Source organism: Balaenoptera acutorostrata, chromosome 5 (genome assembly GCF_949987535.1).
Source record: "Balaenoptera acutorostrata chromosome 5, mBalAcu1.1, whole genome shotgun sequence".
In the NCBI taxonomy this organism is placed as follows: Eukaryota; Metazoa; Chordata; class Mammalia; order Artiodactyla; family Balaenopteridae; genus Balaenoptera; species Balaenoptera acutorostrata.
Window position 1 is genome coordinate 125,209,929 of NC_080068.1, and position 18,570 is coordinate 125,228,498.

At 38.4% G+C, this 18,570-nt stretch overlaps 1 non-coding gene across 1 annotated transcript; it reads right to left on the reverse strand.

Annotated features, from left to right (window-relative positions):
* Window positions 1-4,322: 4,322 nt before the first annotated feature.
* LOC114236488 (U6 spliceosomal RNA) lies at window positions 4,323-4,428 on the reverse strand. Its single transcript, XR_003622433.1, has one exon. It is a non-coding gene; the product is annotated as a U6 spliceosomal RNA (small nuclear RNA).
* Window positions 4,429-18,570: the final 14,142 nt, after the last annotated feature.

Here is an 18,570-nt window from a genome sequence, read left to right on the forward strand (position 1 = left end):
GGCTTGCAGCTTCTGCACTGGTCCCTGTGAATGCTGCTGCTGCGTAACCCAGACTAGACTTCTCGACAATGAGAGAACACATGAGAGAAAGGCCCAACCAACAGCTGAAACCAACCACCAGCTGTGTAAGAGAGCTCACCTGCAGATGACTGCAGCTATGTGTGTGACCCAGACAAAACCAACAGGAAGACCTCCCACTGGGTCCAGTGCAAATTGATGACCCACAGTATTTTTTTATTGAGATATAATTTCCATATAACATTGTGTAAGTTTAAGGTGTACAATGTGTTGATTTGATTCATTTATATATTGCAATATGATTAGCACCATAGCTTAAGCTAACACCTTTATCATGGCACATAATTATCATTTCACTTTTTGTGGTGAGAACGTTTAAGATGGAGTCTCTTAGCAATGAAGTATATTATACAGTACAGTTGACTATAGTCACTATGCTGTGCATTAGCTCTCCACAACTTATTCATCTGCTAGTGGCAAGTTTGTACCCTTTAGCACATCTCCCTAGTTCACCCACCTCCCCCAGTCCCTGGTAACCACCATTCTATTCTGTTTCTACAAATTCTGCTTTTTTAGATTCCATTATAAGTGATATCATGCAATATTTGTCTTTCTCTGTCTGGCTTATCTCACTTAGTGTAATGCCCTCAAAAGTCCATCCATGTTGTGGTAAATGGCAGGATTTCCTTCTTTCTCATGGCTGAGTAATATTCCGTTGGAATATTTGATATATATATACATATATATAAAACAGCTTCTATAACCATATATATATATATGTAAGGGAATATTTTCTATATATATAAAAAATATATTTTATATATATATATAGAACTTATTTAGCCATTCATCCATTGACAGACACTTAGGTTGTTTCCATAGCTTGGCTATTGTGAATAATGCTACAATAAACATGGAACTGCACATGTCTTTTCAACATCCTGTTTTCATTTCCTTCTAGTATATATATCCAGAACTGAGATTCCTGGATCACACATTAGTTGTATTTCTAAATTTTTGTGGAACCTCCACACTGTTTTCCATAGCAGCTCAACCAATTTACATTCCCACCAACAATGCACAAGGTTCCCTTTCTCCACATCCTTGCAAACACTTGTTATCTCTTGTCTTTTTGATGACAGCCATCCTAACAGGTATGAGGTGATATCTTATTGTGGTTTTGATTTGCATTTCCCTAATGATTAGTGATGTTGAGCATCTTTTCATGTACCTGTTGCCTATTTGGATATCTTCTTTGGAAAAATGTCTATTCAGTTCCTTTGCCCATCTTTAATCAGTTTATTTGTTGTTGGTATTAAGTTATATGAGTTCTTTATATATTGTCGATGTCAACCCCTTATCCAATACATGGTTTGCAAATATTTTTTCCCATTCCATAGTTTGCCTTTTCATTTTGTTGATTGTTTCTTTCTCTGTGCAAAAGATTTTTAGTTTGACATAGTTCCACTTGTCGATTTTTTTCTTTTGTTGCTTGAGCTTTTGGTGTCATATCACATCCAAAAAATCATTGCCAAGAGCAATGTCAAAGAGTTTCTTCTCTATGTTTTCTTCCAGGACTTTTATGGTATGAGGCCTTATGTTTAAGTCTTTAATCCATTTCAAGTTAATTTTTGTGAGTGATATAAGGGTCCAATTTCATTCTTCTGCCTGTGGTTATCCAGGTTTCCCAGCACCGTTTACTGAAGAAAATATCCTTTCCTTTTTGTCAGGATTACTTCGACTATTCAGGGTCTATTGTTGTTCCATACAAATTTTAGAATTGTTTTTGCTATTGCTGTGAAAAATGTTACTGGATCTTTGACAAGTATTGCATTGAATCCATAGATGGCTTAGAATAGCACGGACACTTTAACAATATTAATTTTATCCATGAACATGAAATAGCTTTCCGTTTGTGTCTTCTTCAATTTCTTTCATCAAAGTCTTATAGTTTCATTGTACAGATCTTTCACTTCCTTGGTTAAACTTATTCCTAATTATTTTATTGTTTTTGATAATATTGTGACTGGGATAGTTTTACTTATTTTTCAGATATTTCATTTTTAGTGTATGGAAACACAACTGATTTCTGTATGTTGATTTTTTTTAATTTTTATTTTATATTGGGGCACAGTTGATTAACAATGTTGTGTTAGTTTCAGGTGTACAGCAAAGTGATTCAGTTATACATATACATGTATCTATGCTTTTTCAAATTCTTTGTTATTACAGAATATTGAGCATATATGTTGATTTTTATCCTGCAACTTTACTGAATTCATTGATTAGTTCCAGCAGTTTTTTTGGTTGAGTCTTTAGAATTTTCTACATAAGACCATATCATTTGCAAATAATGACAATTTTATTTCTTCCTTCCCCAGTTGGATACCTTTTATTTCTATACCTTGCCTCATTACTCTAGCTAGGACTTCCAGTACTATTTTAAATCAGAGCGGTGAGAGTGGGCACCCTGATCTTGTATCTGATCTTAGAGGAAAAGCTTTCAGTCCTTCACCACTGAGTATGATGTTAGCCGTGGGTTGTCAGTATGGCCTTCATTATGTGGAGGTATGTTCCTTCTACACCCAATTTGTTGATGGTTTCTCTCATGAAAGGGTATTGTATTTTGTCAAGTGCATTTTCTGCGTCTATTGAGATGATCATATGATTTTTGTCTTTCATGCTATTAATGTGGTGTATAACATTTATCGATTTGCATTATGTTGACCCATTCTTGCATCCAGGGGATAAATCCCATTTGGTTATGGTGTATGATCCTTTTAATGTGTTGTTGGATTCAGTTTGCTAATATTTTTTTGAGAATTCTTGCATTTATCAGGGATATTGTTCTATAGTTTTCTTTTCTTGTAGTGTCCTTATCTGGCTTTGGTATCAGGGTAATGCTGGCTTCATGAAATAAAGAAAGTTGAAAATGTTCCCTTCTCTTCAATTTTTTGGAAGAATTTGAGAATAATTGGTGTTAATTCTTCTTTAAATATTTGGTAGAATTCATCAGTGAAGGCATCTGGCTTTTCTGTGTTCAAAGGTTTTTGATTACTGATTCAATCTAACCCATCATTGGTCTGTTAAGATTTTTAATTTCTTCCGGATTCAGTCTTTTATTTTCTTTTCCATAATGGTTTATTACAGGATATTAAATATAGCTCCCTGTGCTATACAATAGGACCTTGTTGTTTACCCATTCTAATATATAATAGATTGCCTCTGCTAATTCCAAACTCCCAATCCATTCCTCCCCCACCCCCCTCCCCCTTGACAACCACAGGTCTGTTTTCTATGTCTGTGAGTCTGTTCAGTTTTGGTAGGTTGTATGCTTCTAAGAATTTATCCATTTCTTCTAGCTTATCCAATTTGTTGGTCTATAATTGCTTGTGGTAATCTCTTACAATACTATGTATTTCTGTAATATCATTTGTAATGTCTCCTCTTTTGTTTCTGATTTTATTTGAGTCTTTTCTCTTTTTTCTTAGTCTAGCTAAAAGTTTATCTTTTTGAAAAACCAGCTCTTAGTTTCATTGATCTTTTCTATTGTTTTTCTGGTCTATGTTTCATTTATTTCTGCTCTGATCTTTGTTATTTCCTTCCTTCTGCTAACTTTGGTCTCAGTTCTTCTTTCTTTAATTCTTTGAGGTGTAAAGTCAGGTTGCTTATTTGAGATTTTTTAATTTTCTTAATATATGCATTTATTGCTGTAAACTTGCCTTTCAGAACTGCTTTTGCAGCATCTCAAATGTTTTGGTGTGCCGTGTTTCCATTTTCATTTGTTTTGAGATATTTTTTGATTTCCCTTTTATGTTTGTTCTTTGACCCATTCATTTTTCAGGAGTATGTTGTTTAGTTTCCACATGCTTGTGAATTTTCCAACTTTCCTCTTTTTGTTGATTTCAAGTTATACCATTGTGGTTGGAAAATATACTTGGTATGATTTCTATCTTTTAAAATTTACTAAGATTTGCTTTGTGGCCTATCATATGATCTATCCTGGAGAATGTTCTGTGTGCACTTGAGAAGAATGAGTGTTCTGCCGCTGATGGATGGAATGCTCTATAAATGTCTGTTAGATCCATTTAATGTAGGGTTCAAATCCAATATTTCCATGTTGATTTTCTGTCTGGATGATCTATCCATTGCTGAAAGTGGAGTATTCAAGTCCCCTACTATTATTGTATTACTGTCTATTTCTCTTTCCAGATCTATTACTATTTGCTGAATATATTTAGGTGCTCTATGTCGGGTGTATATGTATTTACAATGATTATATCTTCTTGAAAAAGTGACCCCTTAAAAATATGGAATACTTCGTGAATTTGCATGTCATCTTTGCTCAGGGCCATGTTAATCTTCTCTGTATTGTTCAAATTTTAGTATATGTGATGCTGAAGCAACAACAACTCATGGTATTATGAACATTTTAAATTGTTGTTGTTTTAAGTTACTAAGGTTTTTTTAAATTTATTTTTTTAAATTGAAGTGTAGCTGATTTACAATATTGTGTTAGTTTCAGTTGTACAGCAAAGTGATTCAGTTATATATATATTTTTCATATTATTTTCCATTATAGATTATTATAAGATATTGAATATAGTTCCCTGTGTTATATAGTAAATGCTTGTTGCTTATCTATTTTATGTATAGGAGTTAACAGATAATTTCAGACTCCTAATTTATCCCTCCCCTTGCTCCCTTCTCCTTTTGGTAACATAGTTTATTTCCTATGTCTGTGAGTCTGTTTCTGTTTTGTATATAGATTCATCTGTGTTATTTTTTAGATTCCACATATAAGTGATATTACATAATATTTGTTTTTCTCTGACTTGCTTCACTTAGTGTGATATTCTCTAGGTTGCTGCAGATGGCAATATTTCAAACGTTTTTATGGCTGAGTAATATTCCATTTTTATATATATATAATATTCCATTATATATATAATATATATTATATATATAATATAATGGAATATTATATATATAATTATATATACACACTACATACACACACACACACACACACACACCCCTTCTTCTTTTTTTTTTAAATTTTTTTAATAGCTACTCTTTTTATTTATTTATGTATTTATTTTTAGCTGTGTTAGGTCTTCATTTTGTGCGAAGGCCTTCTCCAGCTGCGGCAAGCGGGGGCCACTCTTCATCGTGGTGCGGGAGCCACTCTTCATCGCGGTGCACGGGCCTCCCACCAACGCGGCCCCTCCCACTGTGGGGCACAGGCTCCAGACGCGCAGGCTCAGCAGTTGTGGCTCACGGGCCCAGCCGCTCCACGGCATGTGGGATCTTCCCAGACCAGGGTTCGAACCCATGTCCCCTGCACTAGCAGGCAGACTCCCAACCACTGCGCCACCAGGGAAGCCCCCCCCTTCTTCTTAAACATGTCTGTCGTTGGGCATTTGGGTTGTTTCCATGTCTTGGCTATTGTAAATAGTGCTGCTATGAACATTGGAGTGCATGTATCTTTTCAAATTAGAGTTTTCAAGTGGTTTTTATTATAGATAATTGATAAATCCTTAATCTGATTGAAGAATCTAGAAAAAGATGTTGAGGATGCATAGCCCAACTCCTTCCTCTCATTCTCCTTTTGGGAGGCAGCAGCCCACTGAGAATCCATGTTCTCTTTCTGCCATCCAGACCATAAATTGTACAGGGTGGAGATGCACTGATAGATACTTTTTCCAAATGCTAGAGGACCAGAAGTTAAAGTCAATACTTGGCTGAAATCAAGGTCAAAACCAAGTTTCGCCATAAGAGAAAGAACTAGAAATCAATAATAAATCTGAAAAATAATTTAAAAATATAGAATTATTATAATAATTTTAGTAGTCACAAATTAAAAGTTGATTAGTGAAATTAAAATGTGTTTTAAATAATTTTTCTAACAATGTATTCCATTCCCTTTCTCTTCACATTTTTTATTATGTCAAAATCGAAAGTAATTTATCCAGACTTTGAACTTTTTCCTCCTCGTGAAAGTTTAAGGTGGCAAAATGATAATTTAATTCATCCTCACAAGATGTGAAAAATTCTCAAATAGGACTTTTTATTGAAGACACATAGCATCTTTGTATGGGATTTGGCCTTGACATTTTCTGTTACTCATTTCTATATGAATTCAGTTTTCCTGACTATCAGAAGGATATTTTGTTCTAATAACTCCTGTTGTTTCTGTGTGGTGTTAAGTATATATTTTTTTTAATTTAAAAATGATTTTTCTGAGTTTTTCTTCCTCTATTTGTCTGCCCCACTTTTATCTGGGCCTTCTCTTTCCTTCATCTCTTTTGTTCCTTTCTGCTCAATTTTGATTCAGCTCTGACCATCTTGCCTGGGTGTAGGGCCCTGTGGAAGGTGAGGAGGGCATGCTGCTAAGCCCGTCAGCCCGGCTTCCTGCAGGCCCTTTGCCTCCCCTGCTAAGCCAGGGGCAAACCCCTCTCATTCCTGCTGCTGCTCTCACTGTCCCACCTCCTCCTGAGGATCTGGTAGCCGTTTTGGTGTCTCCTATTATCAGGTTGTCAGTCGTCTCCTGGCTTCCCTCTGCTTTCTCCTGAGCAGTTGCTGATTATGTGCTGATCTTGTGGCTCTTGCTGGTTTGCACTTCGGGGTTCATGGAGTCCCTTGTCACCTAGTTTTGTTGTAAATGTTGTACACTGGTTTGTTTTTTGTTTTCTTTTCACTGTTTTCTCTATACTGGGATTTGGGAAGATCCAAAAGCTTGCCATTCCCACCGTTGTCATCTTCCCAGAATTTGATAATAAGAATTTTAACACAAGTTCAATCTTCATTACTTGCCCATAATTTGAAAGGGACTATCGAGATATTTATTCAGATCATTGATAAATCCAAATGACGTCCCTTGTTCCCAACTCTTGTTTGTGTTACTGTCACTGTTACGCTGATCATCTGTGATGGTCCCCTGTGATTATGATATCACCCAACCTCTGATCACCCACAAGTTTCAGGATGTGAGAAATGCTGTGAAAGTGGGCATCTGTATGGCTCTTTCAGCAAAATACCAGGGCCAAGGTCAATCCTGGGCACATCTTGATTACATGAGTGACGTATGTGTGAACTGGCTGCCCTGCTGCTGGATGGGTGAATTGAATTCTGGGCTTCAGTGTTAGGAAGCTCACCTGCATTTAGAAACCATGTCCTCCAGCCCAGCCCTTACTAATTAAACAGAAGTTTTAAGTTTTACCTCCAAATGCCAACCAACTCCTTTATATCAGTTTTTGATTACTTCAGAACTTGGACAGGGAGAATTTTTCTCTCTATTGTTTAAAAAATAAACTAGGAGTAAAATATTGGAGAGCACCTTAACACATGAAGATTGAGGCATCTGGCAGCGCCAGGGAGGGTAACTTTAAGTTATGGTGACTCTTACTAAGTGTTATGGGTTGAATTTTGTCCCCTCAAGTAAGATATGTTAAAGCTCTAACCGTCCAAACCTCAGAACGTGACCTTATTTGGAAATAGGATTCTTGCAGATGTACTTATTTAAGATGAAGTCATACTGGAGTTGGGTGGGGACCTACTCCAATGTAACTGGTGTCCTTTTGAGAATATGGCCACAAAGACAGAGGGAGAACACCATGTGATGATGAAGGCAGAGATTGGATTATGCGGCTGCAACCTCAAAGACCGCCGACAAACCACCAGATGTTAGGAAGAAGCAGGGAAGGATTGCCTTACAGGTTTCAGAGGGCGTGCAGCCCTGCCGACACCTTGATTTCAGACCTCTAGCCTCCAGAACTGTGAGACAATATATTTCTGTTGTTTTAAGCCCCCCAGATGACTAATACACTAAGTAAAGGCTTTGGGAGCTTCTTATCTTCATGGTTTGCAGCCTGTTTTGAGCAATGGAACTGGGTTTTGCAGTCACAAAACAACAGTGTAAAGAATCTCACTGACTCTATGGTGGACACAGAACTCAACACCCAAGAAGTTGAAAGCAGCTAATGTCAATTAACATCTCTGTAGAAAATCTTTTTCCTTTAATTGAATCTTTGCTTGAGCCACACCAAGAAAAAGCTCCAGTTAGGCAGTTCAGTGTTAAATTACAACAGTCTGTTACTTGTGTCAGAGAATACACTAAGTGATGTGATGCAAATGAGGTTGAGGAAAATGTTGCAGAATATAAACTTAAAAAAAAATCTCCTGCCAACCAAGAAAAATTCTTCACGAAAACAGATGAGAAAGAAAACAGTTTTGTTATTGAATAAGCATTAATCCAGAATGTGATGTGCATCACAGGCAATCCACTGAGAGACTGCAAAAACAGAAAGAAATCTCACCCTTTTACATAGCCAGGCAGATAACTACCCATTCCATACATGTTCTCAACGGTAACTAGCCCTCAAAAAAGAGGACTTGACGGCACCATTTATTACAGAGTTCATCCTTTTTTAAAAAAAATCTTTATTAGAGTATAATTGCTTTACATGTTGTGTTAGTTTCTGCTGTTTAACAAAGTGAATCAGCTATACATATACATATATCCCTATATCACCTCCCTCTTGCGACTCCCTCCCACCCTCCCTATCCCACCCCTCTAGGTGGTCACAAAGCACCGAGCTGATCCCCCTGTGCTAAGTAGCTGCTTTCACTAGCTATCTATTTTACATGTGGTAGTGTATATATGTCCATGCCACTCTCACTTCGTCCCAGCTTACCCTTCCCCCTCCCTGCATCCTCAAGTCCATTCTCTACGTCTGCGTCTTACAGTTCGTCTTAAACGTATCTGGTAATTGAGGTGACCCTCTGCGTTAGCTAATTGGCTTTATCCAAAGGAAAAACAAAGTTCTTATTATCTTTATCAAAAGAGGTCATTTTGTAATTTAGAGCAAGGTGCCCACTCAAGTTAGGCCCCTACTTTCCCACAGAAACTGGGAGATAAGGGTCCTGTTTTTCCTGATGATTACATTTCAAAGAGATGGCTTCCCAGTGCTTGAGGAAGCGTTCTGCTTTCAAATGAATTATTGCAATTGCTAAATGCAAATGAAATAACATTAATTCTCCTTTTCACGCTTCTGGTTCCTGCTAGAATTCCTTGGTAAATCAGTTTGCCAGTCCTGGTTCTCAGACTCTTCCAGTGGATTGCCTTGGACACTGATTCTTAGCAGTTGAGAAAGTACTGAGACAAGTAATTAACTTACATCGACCTTTCCACACCTTTATTTTGCGAAGTGCTCCATGAAGTAAAGAGTTGCATGGTTGTGGCAGAGACTATTCATGGTCCCCTCCTCTTCTTCCATACAAATATAATTTTTAACCAGGTATGTGGCTGCATAGAATAAAGACTACATTTTTAGTTCTCTTTTTTAGGTAAATGTGGTCATGGAATTAAGTTCTGATCAATAGGATGTAATCTAACGTCGCTTTGTAACCTCTAGGGAAGTGTCCTTGAAGGGAAAGGGGCTTCTCTTTTCTTTTTCATTTCCTCCTTCCTGCTAGATGGAATATGGATGTATAAGTTGGAGCTGGAGCAACCATATGGGACCATGAGGTGGTCTTAACAATGGAAACCTGAGTCATGACACCCTAAAGAGCTGAAGCAGCTCTGGACTATCTATCTCTGGAATTTTACTTAAGAAAGAAATAAACTTTTATCTAGTTTAAGACATTAAGACACTGATATTTTATATTTTTTTCTATCACTCTTAGTTGAACTTAATCTTAACTGATACCATAGTCAATTATATCTGGAAAATTCTGCATGTCTTATCTCCTGCACTACTAGGAAATACTGGCATATAAAGAGTTTTAAAAGACCTGCAGCAAAATAATATTTTGAATTTTGTTTAATTCTCTATTCCCAAGTGTTTTCTTTTTTTTATTAACACTTTGCATGGAGAGTTGATTTTCAACTTATTATTACACAGTGGAGGCCCCTGATATAAATATAGTAGACCTTAATAACAGTACAACTTTGCTAGCTTTGCTGCCACTTGAACAACTAAGACCTCCATATCCCGCAGCTGTATTCTGATGAATATGTAACTCCATACTTTGTTCAGGGTGGTCTTTCAGATCCACATTATGCCACCTGAACTCTAGGAGCAAAGAGGGATGGGGGGGCGGCTAATGTTTCCGTAGGCTGAGTTAAGTCATGCTGCCACTTGAACAACTAAGACCTCCATATCCCACAGCTGTATTCTGATGAATATGTAACTCCATACTTTGTTCAGGGTGGTCTTTCAGATCCACATTATGCCACCTGAACTCTAGGAGCAATGAGGGATGGGGGGGGGGGGCGGCTAATGTTTCCGTAGGCTGAGTTAAGTCATTGCTTAAGTGATTAAGTCATCGATAGACATTTAGGTATGTATTTACTGAATTCTGCTAACTCTGATGTCAAGAGCTTATATTGGGTTTCTATTCATGCATTTCTATAAAAAGTGGTCTCACTGTCTAGGGTCTGTTCTCGGGTCACAAGGAATCACTGGAGGACTCTAGCATGAGCTACAGCTGTAAGTCAATCTTGTAACATGTCATCTAAGAGATACTCAAATTACGGTGTTGAGACTTAACCTCAGTTCTTCAATATATATAGCTTTAAATGTAACTTTAGTCAAACCAACAATATATTTTATTTGTGGAATTTTAACATCTGGTGTTACTGAGAAGAGTGTCTTTAATGGCTACACAAGCTCATCAATATAACTGTTAAACTAATGTGAAGGCTCCTTGAGGGCCATGACTGATTTTTCTTTTCAGCCTCTTCAGTGGCAAGCATGAGGCACATATAGGAATGCAGTTATTGCTAAGTGGGATATAGGAGAAGTGCCTGGGCTACCTTAACAAGCACAAAGGCAGTTTTGTATAAGCCATATTTCAATACTTTGCTTCAACAGTGCCTCCTTTTCTCTTCATGAAATGGTTAAGGTATTTTTTTTAACACCGTACAGAACCTATTTTGGTTTCCCAACATTTGAGCCACTCTCGATGCACATATTCAGACATGAGAGGCAGGAGCATTTTGAATTACGCTGATGTCCAAATCTTCTGTAACCTGCTTAGTTTAGTTACACTGATGTTTTTAGAACCATTAAGACCAGAGGTGCATTCAATGTGCTCTACAGTATAAGTTTATTTAGCCCCCAATGCCTGGAATGGCCCTGAGCCCTGACTGTTTGCCTCCCTGCATTTTTCTGTAAGGATAACATTATTTCCTGTCATCGAAAAGTTTGTTTGACTTCTTCAGGGTGGGTGAATTTTGGGCATCTCCTCTCTTGAAACTAGTGTTTTATGTTTAAGTTCTGAATCACCAAATAAGCAAACAAAATCTCAAAGAACTACAATTTTTCTTTGTTAATTGTAAAATTGAACAGATCCCCATTAGAAAAATATCCTGACTAATTCTTCCTTACTGAAGCAGGGGCTGCTTGGGGTGGGTTCTGCAGCAATCATTAGAAATAGCACTGAAGATAAGGCCTTTACTGGGCTTGGAGAACCGTATGAAAACACTCTCTGGTAGCTTCAGGAAATTAAATAGAAGATAATCTTGCCAAGCTATACCCACATTTGAAGCCCTTATACCATTAGACCAAGGGTATAGTTTTCTATAGGTCATTCCCTGTGAAAATGTGAACTACATCAGGGTTGAAGGCCTTTCTCTGCTTGCCTCATTTAATTCATGTTTCCCCTTCCTTTTTATAGTCTCAGAGTATTTTGTGATTCTGGAACAGTCATTTTCAAACCTGAGTGTGCATGAAGCTCACCATAGACTGATTCAGTAGGCCTGGGCTAGGTTCAAGAAACCACATTCACAGCAAGACCCAGATCGAGCGATCGACCTATCTTTTATTTATTTATTTATTTGTTTGTTTGTTTGTTTGTAACTGATGGTGGGGACTTGCATCTGACTGTTGCCTGTCACTGCCTCTATCTCCCTTCTTTTTCCACAGTCATCTGGGGACAGAACAAGCAAGTTCATGCCCTTCCCCTTCGTATCTGGACCTCCCTAAGGAAAAACCCTAGAATCCACTTGGCCGAGTCTGTCCCTTGATATGCTAAATGGGGAACTAAGATGAGGACTGTGATTAATACATTAATTAATGAGGGAACCAGTAAGAAAATGCAACCGGTTCAAAAGCATGCATATATATATCATTAGGAAAGCCGAAATGAACTTGCAAACAGATGGAAAACTGGTCATTATCCACAGGGCAGTAATCAATTGTGTTCCACATGAAAATATTAATTTGCATTTCTATGGACAAGAATCATTTGCATTACTGTAAGTTTTCTAAGACTTACTGAGTTGTAAAATAGCTCAACGACTGGTCTCAGACCCCTGTAGAACCAGACAACCTGGAAAGATGTATTAGACAGGACACTCAGTGATTTCTTTTCCTATTTAAATGTCTTTCAAATTTTTCCTGACAGTCAAAGACCTAAATTTCCTTACCAGTAAAATGAGAGATCCAGACAAGTGAATTCTGAGACCCTTCAATTCCAACATCCTATTACTCTGATTCCTTGGCCATTATCTATGTGTGTGAGTATAACTCATGGAATTTTTTTGTTGGTATGTTAAGACTATTGTAGTCATGTGTATTAGTCAAAACCAGCCATAGCTATCAGTGCATTCTCATTCAATCTCTGTCTAAAAACAAAATCAAACACAAATTCTGCCTCTCACCTAGTTACTTTTAAGCTCTGTGTGTGTGTGTGTGTGTGTGTGTGTGTGTGTGTGTGTGTGTGTGTACTTGTAAATGAAAGCAGAACCTGAACATAGGTATTCTACACATATTTGTCTACTGTCTTTACCAAATGCTACCTACAGAATACCCTAGTAACTTGGTTAGTATGACAAGTCAGGACAATATTGTGTAAATTTTGCAGAAACTTTGAGAAACAATGAATCAAGATTTCTCCAATTCTTGTAGACTTTCCTGCAAGGCAAATACAGCAGGTCATTTTAAGAATGCTTTGTGATGGTAGAGGTGTTGAAGGTGTCAAAAGTTGGTGGAGCTGTTAGGCAGTGAAGAATAGGAAGATGCTGAAGTCTGATTTTTTAAATTCACTTCTTTTCTCCTGTGTTAGACTAATCTCTACACTTTAAAGCAAAGGAGAAGAGGGACAGAGCCTCTTTAGCTTTGTAACAAATGTTTGTTGAATGAATAATTAAGCTACCTTTCCTTTCTTTAAACATAGAGCCCAAATATCCTAAAAATCTCTCAACCTATTGAGTTTTTTAAAAATCTACTGTATTTGAAGGTGTGAAATCATGAGTAATGATTATGATTATATGCAGCTGATATTTTTTTCAGGCTAAATATTCTGCTTTGTAGATTTTATCAGGGAAAACCCCATTCAGTTTAGAAATCAGCATCAAAACTTTTTTATTTAAATTTGTTTATTCTCATTTGAATGATCTCATTTGAACTAAAATGATATTCTTGATGGTAAAACATAAAAACAATCACATTTCTTTGTTTCAATCTTTCTTTCTTTCATCCTAGTCATTTCTGTAGAAACAGAGACCAAAATGACTAGGTAGCATTATGGAGGGTTTCTGGTAAGAATACACCTACACAAATGTGCTGCAGGAAGTAGAAGTCCATACCTGATACCCTTGTAACTTATGACTTGATGAGTCATATAAGAACTTAGGACTACTGCTACTGAATGTTGAAAATTTATGTCCCAAATGTATTTTTCTCCACCAATAACAAAACATGGATTCAAGGGGCAAAAACATCAAAGGCCTAGATTTTATACGCACATACATATACATTTGTATTTGTCTACATAGATATACAAATGTGCAGAGGTGGTTACAAGTAAGGTGCAGGAGGTGGACATGGGGGATGAGCTGATGAGAAAAGGTAGCTAATATTAATGAACTCCTTTTATGTGTGAGCCAAATGACATTCATTCATTCATCTTCCCATCACAGTAACCCTGAGTAGTTTCTAGTAACACCATTTTACAGGTGAAGAAAACGAGACTCAATAATAAGTAGCAGAGCCCAGTTTTGAAACAAGTTCTGCCTGATTCCAAAGCTAATAAGACATTTACTAAGACTTTTACTGTTGTCTCTGAACTGCAGTGGGGGTCCCAGACTAAAGCCATTTTAAAATCAGAGAGCTGCCAGCACCTGGAGCCAGCCACATTCTGCCAGAGCCTCAAGGAGCAGAACTGCTCCCACCATGCACCCTATGCACCTCCCATCTTTGCTTCCCCTCCCCGACTAAGAGGACTGAGAGGGAGAGAGGTGTAGTTTTCCCCTCCCCAGAGCTAATGGAAAGGGAAGGGGGAAAAAAGAGAATTTCTTCTAAAGATTGAGTGCCTCCCAGAAGAGGGAACCAACATTTTTATCCCCATAATGGGATTTAGTTCAAGCTTGGCCCCCATGTGATCTGAATAGGGGAAAAGAGATTTGGAGAGAGAGGGCATGGTGACATCCAAGGACCATTCTGCCTGTGATCTGTCAGTCTCCATTAGAGGATGGATCCGGTGTGTACCTACCCACCTAACACTTTGCCAGAAGGTGGGAACTGAGGCTATAGTTTGGGGCAATGAAAGCAGTGTGCGTGCATATGCATGTTGAAAAGGAGGATGCTGGCAAAGAGGCCCATGCGTTGCAAGTAAATGCCACAACTGGGGGTTGCCTAGAATAGATGGCCAGACCTGGCAAAGGATAGCCAGCACCTAAGGGAGCTGCACCAGAATAAGCTCCCTCCTCACCACGTCTGCAAAGGATGGGGGGCCTCCTCATCAGCTGTGTAGACACTGCACAGAAGTGTAGTCATGGTCAACCAAGAAGAGCTTGGCAACTCTGCCCCTCTTCCCCCCACCCCCCCTTGAAATGCAGCTAGAAGAGGGAGGAGGAGATGGATACAGATGCAACCATGGTCCCTTCAGGCAGATCTAGCCTGAGCTGGAGGTAGGAGAAGATGAACTTTGAATCAAGTTTGAGAACAGGACTAAATCTGAAAATGTCAGAATTAGACTGTTCTAATAACCAAAATAGGTGGAAAATTTTTTTAAAAACTGGTTGAGGTGTTGTTAAAGAAACCAATACTAGAGGAAAAGTTTGGGGGGATGGATCATTTTGCACAACTGCCAGGAGAGTTACAGGAAAATAGAATGCTTTTATATTTATACACTCCCCCCAACAAAAGTTAAGCATAGTCACCAAACCATTTTTTCCTCTAAGTAATCCTAATAAGGGTAGTGAGCCAGAGGCATATCTGTAATACCTCAGGGCCCTTCTTAAGACTTCCCCAAGTAACTGAAGCTCCTCAAAACTGGTGTGAAAGTGTACCTACTTCCCATAGTTAGTTACCCCTTATGTGTTCCTGCCTCTGTTGAACATCTACCTCCCATTAACCTGTCTTGATGAGAAAGTTCCTGGCTGGCTCTATTTGTCACAGCTCTGGGATAGAGAGAGAGGCCCCCAGCTCCTCTGTAGAACCAGTAGATCAAATGCTTTAAAATACTCTTAGATTCAGGGAATCTTGAATCTTTAAATGGCCGGTTTAGGCATTGTGCCTTTGCAAGACATGCCACTTAAAAGCTTGCCCTGCTCTCCTTTCCCTGATCCCTAACTCCCACATACTCACAGAGATATCTGAATCTTCAAGGAGCAGTATCTATATCTAATTTAAGTTTGTTGGATCAGTGACCATTGTGGTAACTTGCATCACTGCCTCTAGTTCGCTGCCCCTTCCTGTGTCCATGCCTTTTGCCACAGACCTTGCAATTCTTCCCTCTAAGGGAGCAGGGTATATTTCCCCACCCTTTGACTTCAGATTTAGTCATGTGACTTGCCTTGAGCAATAGAATGAAAGGGAAATGACAGTGTACCATTATGAGCCCAGGTCTTTAGAAGCCTTGAGTATTGCCTCTCACAGACCTGTGAGTCATGTAGTTTTTGCTTTAAGCCACTGAATTTTGTGGTGGGGTTTATAATGCACTAAAAGCGAACTGATACTGTCATTTTCCTAGTACAGTGAAGAAATATGGTGGAATTTAGACAGGATCTCTGTACTGAAAGGTGATGAAGACCCGCCACTGTCTGTGCCCTGTCTCCTCCCACACGACTGTTTGGCTTCATGGACTTGTAGTCTGTTCTGCAGTCAGTCTCTCTCTCTCTTTCTCCTTCTAAGACATACCTGAACCTACAGTTCCTATGTGTCATATTTGCAAAGGCAACAGGAAATCCCACCTTAGTCTTAGGCCTGAGATGGGTTCTCCAACACAGAATACCCAAAATCCTTTAACAAGGAAATTTTTTTTTAAATGCTTGTGCAGATCAATAAATAAGTGCTTAATTTCTTTCGTTTGGCTGGTGATCCTTACTGCAGACAACATCAGTCAGAAAGCTGGGGGACCATGGGTAGCTGGCATTTAGAAGTCCTAAGACCTAACCCCTTCTGTTCACTATTCCTATTGCAGAATTCTTCCTATATTCCAACTGAGGAAGCCTGGGCACATCTTGAATGCAACTTCCTTTTATGTCTTGAAAGAGAGACCTTTCCATTTCAAAATGACTCATCTTTTGGAAGGATCTCCAGTTCCTTCATGGAGGAGGAGTAGTTATGTTTTGTTAGAAGAGAGACATAAAAGTTGATTTTGAAGAAACTAAAAGAGGTAGTTAAAAGTGTATATGTGTTGCATTTCTTTGAAAATCACATAAAAATGCATTAACTTATTCTCAGTTCAGAACTCAGAGATTTAATTGTTCCCTAACCTTAGCTTCAACTGATACAAACTTATTCTAATACAAACTCTCAACATCATTTTTTGAGAGAATGCTGACATTTTTCAGTAAGATCACTGTTTTACCTAACATTAGTCTTTTCTTCAGTTAAAGTTCTATTTGTTGTGTCTCATATTTTAAAATATCAAACTATTTAGTATAGACATGTGACCTTTCTTTTTATCCCTAGAATTTTCTTCTTAAATTAATTGAAAGACATTTCTCTCCATAGTCTGTGTCTCATAAGTCTGTGTCTCTCCATAGTCTCATGTGCTTTAAAAAAAGATCATGTGAGGAGACCTTCAAGATGGCAGAGGAGTAAGAAGTGGAGATCACCTTCCTTCCCACAAATGCATCAGAAATACACCTACATGTGGAACAACTCCTACAGAACAGCTACTGAACCCTGGCAGAAGACCTCAGACTTCCCCAAAGGCAAGAAACTCCCCACATACCTGGCCGTGTGGCTGACAGGGTCTTGGTGCTCTGGCCAGGTGTCAGGCCTGTGCCTCTGAGGTGGGAGAGCCGAGTTCAGAACATTGCTCCACCAGAGACCTCCTGGCTCCACGTAATATCAAATGGCGAAAGCTCTCCCAGAGATCTCCATCTCAACGCTAAGACCCAGCTCCACTCAATGACCAGCAAGCTACAGCGCTGGACACCCTATGCCAAACAACTAGCAAGACAGGAACACAACCCCACCCATTAGAAGAGAGGCTGCCTAAAATCATAATAAGGTCACAGACACCCCAAAACACACCACCAGACGTGGACCTGCCTACCAGAAAGACAAGATCCAGCCTCATCCACCAGAACACAGGCACTAGCCCCCTCCACCAGGAAGCCTACACAACCCACTGAACCAACCTTAGCCACTGGGGACAGACACCAAAAACAACGGGAACTACGAACCTGCAGCTTGTGAAAAGGAGACCCCAAACACAGTAATTTAAGCAAAATGAGAAGACAGAGAAACACACAACAGATGAAAGAGCAACGTAAAAACCCACCAGACCAAACAAATGAAGAAGAAATAGGCAGTCTACCTGAAAAAGAATTCAGAGTAATGATAGTAAAGATGATCCAAAATCTTGGAAATAGAATGGAGAAAATACAAGAAATGTTTAACAAGGAACTAGAAGGACTAAAGAGTAAACAAACAATGATGAACAATACAATAAACAAAATTAAAAATTCTCTAGAAGGAATCAATAGCAGAATAACTATTATTATATTAATAATAGTTAATTATTATTATCTTCTGCCTATTAACTAGGCAGAAGAATGGATAAGTGACCTGGAAGATAAAATAGTGGAAATAACTACTGCAGACCAGAATAAAGAAAAAAGAATGAAAAGAATTGAGGACAGTCTTAGAGACCTCTGGGACAACATTAAGCACACCAACATTCAAATTATAGAAGAAGAAGAGAAAAAGAAAGAGAATGAGAAAATATTTGAAGAGATTATAGTTTAAAACTTCCCTAATATGGGAAAGGAAATAGTCAATCAAGTCCAGGAAGCGCAGAGAGTCCCATACAGGAAAAATCCAAGGAGAAACACGCCAAGACACATATTAACCAAACTATCAAAAATTAAATACAAAGAAAAAATATTACAACCAGCAAAGGAAAAACAACAAATAACATACAAGGGAATCCCCATAAGGTTAACAGCTGATCTTTCAGCAGAAACTTTGCAAGCCAGAAGGGAGTGGCAGGACATATTTAAAGTGATGAAAGGGAGAAACCTACAACCAAGATTACTCTACACAGCAAGGATCTCATTCAGATTCAATGGAGAAATTAAAACCTTTA